Here is a 5660-nt window from a genome sequence, read left to right as displayed (position 1 = left end):
TAATCTTAATTACAGACTGGACCATTGTAAAATTGAGATTTAAGCCTACTAAGTATACATTATTTTGATGAATATGAAAATGTATGCATAGTACCGCAAGGCGTTTGTGATATGTACCCAAGATGCAGCGTAGTGTCAGTACGTTTTCTCCACGTGCTCTCCGTCAACGTGGCCGTCACGATTCATTAAGTGTTCTTCACTATCAACGCGAGCTAATCAACTTATCACAAGCTAATTTCACAAGCCATCTCAAGAATATTCCAAATTGCACTCGAAATTATGGAATTACCTATACTAAAAAAAATGAAACAGTTTATACACCAACAGCTAATATCACTTCTTATTAAGGTGATTCCTCAGTATTGCATTGCGCATCCCTACTGCGCACGATTTTTGCGTCATTAGCGCGCGCAAATTAGCGCGTGCACGTACACAGCGAAAGAAATTTCCCTCAAGCTAAGCTCGATAGCGAAATAAATGCTCATTTTCTTTTAAACGAGCATGGTGACCTGTATTTTTTATTGCAAAATAATAGTGTGCATATTGTGCCCCTTAATTTAAAAGAAAACTAAAAAAAATTATCGGAAGCAAAAAAAGATCTAGGCGAAAGCATGTTGGAACCCGTTACTCTGTGATACAAATTATGACCGCAAAAATAACGACTCTACGAACGCTTTACGTCCACGTCGTTTCAAATAGTGTTATGTTTCCACAAATTTTATATAATATTGTTCTATATGCTCGACATTTTCTACGTCTTAAGTTTTTTTCCGAGTATTACTTTTATAAACTACCTATCGAGCTACCGCAAAATGTAACGTGGACCGATGAATAATGCGCCTAAATAGCACGAGTACAAGCATAAATTGGGTAAGATTGGCCCATCATATCTCTTAAGCGAGAATGGTGACCTATCATTTTTATTGTTTTTTTCGAAACAGTGCTTGGTAGAGAACATTCAGGGAAAGTTTTAAAAAAATTCATCGGGAACTTTAATTTCTGAGGAATCACCTTAAACGCAAGTGAGTGCGTGAACACGTTACTGTTCGTCAAACTATTGTTTTGTCGTCTATATCATCGAAAACTTAAAATTTAAAAGCCTGAAATGGTGGGAAGTGCACTTACCGGTGTTTCGTTTTCAAATGTTTTCATTTGCTTGATATCGTTGCTTGATAAAATAACATCTAAAGGAGCACGCCTATATCGCGGAAACTGAAAGCGAACTGGATCAATTCAAACATCGCTTTCTCTCTTTTAAGTGGCATTTTCCTAAACTCTATTTTACCTTTAAGAATGTTGCCCGGTTTAATATGACAATCATTCAACATACGATAAAATCCTATTAATGCAGGAAATTTAGTGCGACAGTCTTACCTAACTCATGGAACACCGCTATCAACAATTTCAGCCCTGGAGGCAAAACTGTCTGGTCTGGCACCGGGTCTTTTTAAGCGTTTCAGTTGCCAGCAAGGAGTCCTTTAATTTTTTCATATCAAAATTACTTTACAGAGCAAGGGCCTCGGTTTAAAACTTGACTTTTCTCTGAACAACAAAACGTTTTAAACGAATAGTTCAATTTTTCCACTGGCAAATCCGTAACTTATTTACAACCTTGTCCTACAGCTTTTATCAGTCTTTTCAGTTAGCATCAGTGGCGGATATACTTATCTCTGATTCTTTCATGTCACGATATTCTTAGAGAAATTTATCATCCAGTTTACTTTGAACTTCAAACGGCAAAAGGCAAGCTGTTGCTTGCTATCGTGTAAATGCACAAATATTTGTCCCTTTTAAAAGCGTCGCAGGATAACTGCAGCTAACTGCTACGAACTCGAACGAGTTATTTGATTTGCCTTGAATATGCGTCCAATTTTAGCCTGACGTTTGAAGTTTTCAATAGTAAACGACTGTAAAGAGATATAGCATCGCGTTTGCGGGAAACGACATTCTTCTGCTTGTCATACAAGCTTGAATAATCTCATAATTCTAACTTCTTTTACTCCTTTGAGAAGTTTCTTGGTATCTAGAGCTAACAGGCAACAAAGTAGCTAACATCATAAGAGTTTCTTTCAGTTTTGGCACTGCTGAAAACGCCAAAATTCAGATTGACGTTTGCTGTTTGCTTTCAATGTTTCTTCCGTCAAAACAGACTAAAATTCACAGATTTGAAACATGTCTATCACATAGTGATCCGAGTTTCTTGTGACTACTAAATGGAACAAGAAAATGAATGATATATTTGTTGTCTTCCGGCCAGAAGAAGCGGCAATATCTGTTCGTTAGTAAGAAAACCCCTTCCAACCTTTCTCCTCGTAGAATTTTGTCCTCACGTGTTTCGAGATTTCATCGCCGTAAATTCCCAAAACGACATCGGTAGCAGGTGGTCGGCCGAGAATGAAGTTGTTAGCGGCCATAATGTGGCTTATGCTAGACTGACTCCCGGCCACGGATAACACAGTACTGTTGGTGTTCATGTTTGTTGTGTTTGCACGACTCCTGCATAATATTCGGAGCTTTTTTGCCTTCTTGTTTCTCTTGTATAGCAAATATCCAGCGAGAACGAGTAGAAAAATTACCACAGACCCAATAACAGAGAAGAAAACAATGTTGAAGATGTATCTTCCTGTACTGTCTTTGCAACTAAAGAGATCCGACATTTTGAAGGCCTAAGTTTCCTCAAACTTCGAGTCTTGAATCTTGCTGCTTTGCAATCGAGTTTTGAGTTTTCCTTATCGAGACAAATCAAGCCTTTGGCGATCTGTAAGAATGAAAATCATAATCTCGTTAAGCGGCAGCCACCAAGCAATATTCAACCTGTTGTGCAATGAGTTAGGCTCGATCATTAACGAAAAATAAACTATGAAAAAAGTAAAGTCCATTTATTTTACCGCTGCGTTTTAATGTGGTGTTGTTGAGAGGGTATCTGTCCGCATATCAAAAATAAAGCGTTATATTTTGACAGGTTTAATGATGGTTTGATATGAAGTAGATAAAAATAGTTTATTTGAATAATTCAGCACTCTAGGTTTTTGCGGTCTTTGCGGACACATCACTGGACTCAACAATGTAATTCGTGCTTGAAATTAAAAAAATCTTAGTTTACATCTCCTGAAGCCAGATTAGTTTTAAGTCAATGAAGAAGTTGCTAGTTTACTTAAACAATAATATCCGAAAACTATCTATCTCAATTTTGATTATCGCCTAGCAGGTAAAAGACTAATGGCAGCTTCAGTAGTATTTTGGCGTCTGAATAAAGCTGGAAAAATATTAAATTTGAGAAAATAGTCTTTTCCAACGGTTTTTCAGCACAAACGTCAATATGTCAGTTAGCTTATGCGGTGGCCGTTTAGTTGAGGGTGGGGCTTATTTTTAAACATACAGCTCTCACCACATTTTTGCAGGAGATAAAGACCAAACGAAACAGGGTCACATGTATTCCAAATACAGTATTGAGAATTATACTTAAAAAGGAAGATGTTTCCACTGTTGTTTAAAAAAACCTTTTTATTTCGGTCTACAGTGTTCAAATACCATCGCTCTGTTTTAAACAGGCGTCTCATTGATGTTAAAATGGCTCAGCGGATTTCGAGGGTCGCCCTACGGTTCATGAAAAACGTGAATTCAGCGGCTGTCGCACTAAGGCAACGTTTACACGAAAGCAGTTTTACATCTACACGGTTCCATGACTTCGAAACCGCGTCAAAATCGATGCGGTTTGGAAGTGTTTACACGAAACCGTTTTCGCCAGAAAATTAAAGATCGAGATGTTATAAGCGAGTGCTGCACGATATGTGCTAAATTCACTACATGTATTTTGAATCGAACAATGCAAATTTCGCACCAAAATAGTGACCGTATTCAAATCGATGTGGTTTCACTATTTACACGACCGATAAAACCGCATCGTTTTGAAAACGCTCCACTTTTGGCAGCGGTTTCAAATCGACACGGTTTCGATGTGTAACTGAAACCGCATTCGTGTAAACGCTGCCTAATCTTTGTGTCTTTGGCCACGGAAATATTTAAAGATTAATGAATGGTTTCCGTTACAAGACTTTTTAAGTTCTTTCCGAATTTATGTCGGCAGAAAAGTCTCGATAGCTTCATGGCAGATTCCGCAGTAATTAAGATTACTAAATCCGAGAAACGGTATCACAAAGAATTGAGGATTCTTTTTTTTTTTTGTTGTTCCAAAACGACACAGGTTTAAGAACTTTTAAAAAATAAAGTATAAGAAATGTTTTAGCCTACACTAACGAAAATTGTAGGCGCTCTCAACATACTTGTGTTTAAAATTCTATGTCAAGAATTTCCTTGGAAAATTAGGACAAACACGATTTTTCGTATTCGGACTCTGCCTTTTTGTAGGTTGAAGGACTGGATTTCCTTATATTGTGCAATATTTCAACTTACCAAAACACAACCGTAGAAGGATCATACACGTAAGAAACCTTGTAATCAAATCTTTCGATATTCCTGTCACGGTTCTATCCCCACAAAACAGTTTTTCAACGACGTAGTTTTTCTTACCAATCCTTACATTGTTTGTGCTCATTTGTTGTCACAACGCAGTCGCTACGCTGCACTGCGATGTCCCTGGGTTATCGCTGATTTTTATTCTCCGTTTTTAGAAGGTGATTAGATTACGTGTTAGGGCCATGACAGTGGTTTATGAAATGTCCTCAACATGTAACCGCGCACCGGTGGCTCAGTTGGTTGAGAACCGGGCTGTCACGCGGGAGGTCGTGAGTTCAAGTCCGGCCGGACCAACACTCATGGTCTTTAAATAACTGAGGAGAAAGTGCTGTCTTTGTAAGACTTTCAAGTCTTCTCGGGTAAGGACTATAAGCGGAGGTCCCGTCTCACAACCCTTGGGTATATGTAAAATCTGTGGTACGTTAAAGAACCCACACACTATTGGAGAAGGCTAGGACATGGAGTTCCCGGTGTTGTGGTCTGATCTATGGATATAGGGGTTAGGTGTCAATTGGGACGAAAAGTTCTGTTCCTCTCCCCTGCCATTCCATGAATTGTGGTGAATAAATTAACACGCCTCACTTCAAGGGGGAAGAGTGAGTCATAACCATTTCGTGAAATCGAGTATAGTGAGGGGGCGTGATACATGAACTTTATTTCAAATGCAAATTACCGATCTCCTAAGTATCACATAACCAATGGAAAGTTTTTTGTTTTTTTTTCTACATATGTAGATCTATGAACTGAGAAACTTTCTTTTGTTATTTCCGCAATCTGTCAACCTTCAACCCCCATGACTACCTGTAAAAAAATAACCCGCAATCACTTTTTTCAGGTTTTCACAATGAATGCACTGTATCTGCGTCATAGATCTTATGATTTAAGGGAGTCAGCGGGAGAGTCTCGCACACCCTTCTCTCAACCTTTTGCTTGTGGACTTGGCCACGCCATTAATGACATCACTCGACAACTTCTCATCTCTTTCCGTCTTGTCTTCTTTATGAACGTGCTTGGGCTCTCTGCCACAAATTGCGGCTGGTTGATTCTTGAAAAGCAGTTGGTTCACACTGTCATGTCGCCTGTTTGTGCGATCTTGGTGGACAGAATCCGCGTTCCATTTCTGTCCCGAAAGCTTGGAAAAAGAAAGTCTTGGCATTTGTGTGCGACGATTTTGGAAGCAGTAT

At 38.8% G+C, this 5660-nt stretch overlaps 1 long non-coding RNA gene across 1 annotated transcript; it reads right to left on the bottom strand.

Annotated features, from left to right (window-relative positions):
• Positions 1-1454: 1454 nt before the first annotated feature.
• Positions 1455-4598, bottom strand: LOC138042171 (uncharacterized). The gene is made up of 2 exons (XR_011130945.1): positions 4414-4598; positions 1455-2758 (listed from the first exon to the last, which is right to left on the bottom strand). It is a non-coding gene; the product is annotated as an uncharacterized lncRNA (long non-coding RNA).
• Positions 4599-5660: the final 1062 nt, after the last annotated feature.

The sequence above is a fragment of the Montipora capricornis genome, chromosome 3 (genome assembly GCF_036669925.1).
Source record: "Montipora capricornis isolate CH-2021 chromosome 3, ASM3666992v2, whole genome shotgun sequence".
Classification (NCBI taxonomy): Eukaryota; Metazoa; Cnidaria; class Anthozoa; order Scleractinia; family Acroporidae; genus Montipora; species Montipora capricornis.
This window is presented reverse-complemented; position numbering and strand designations above follow the sequence as displayed.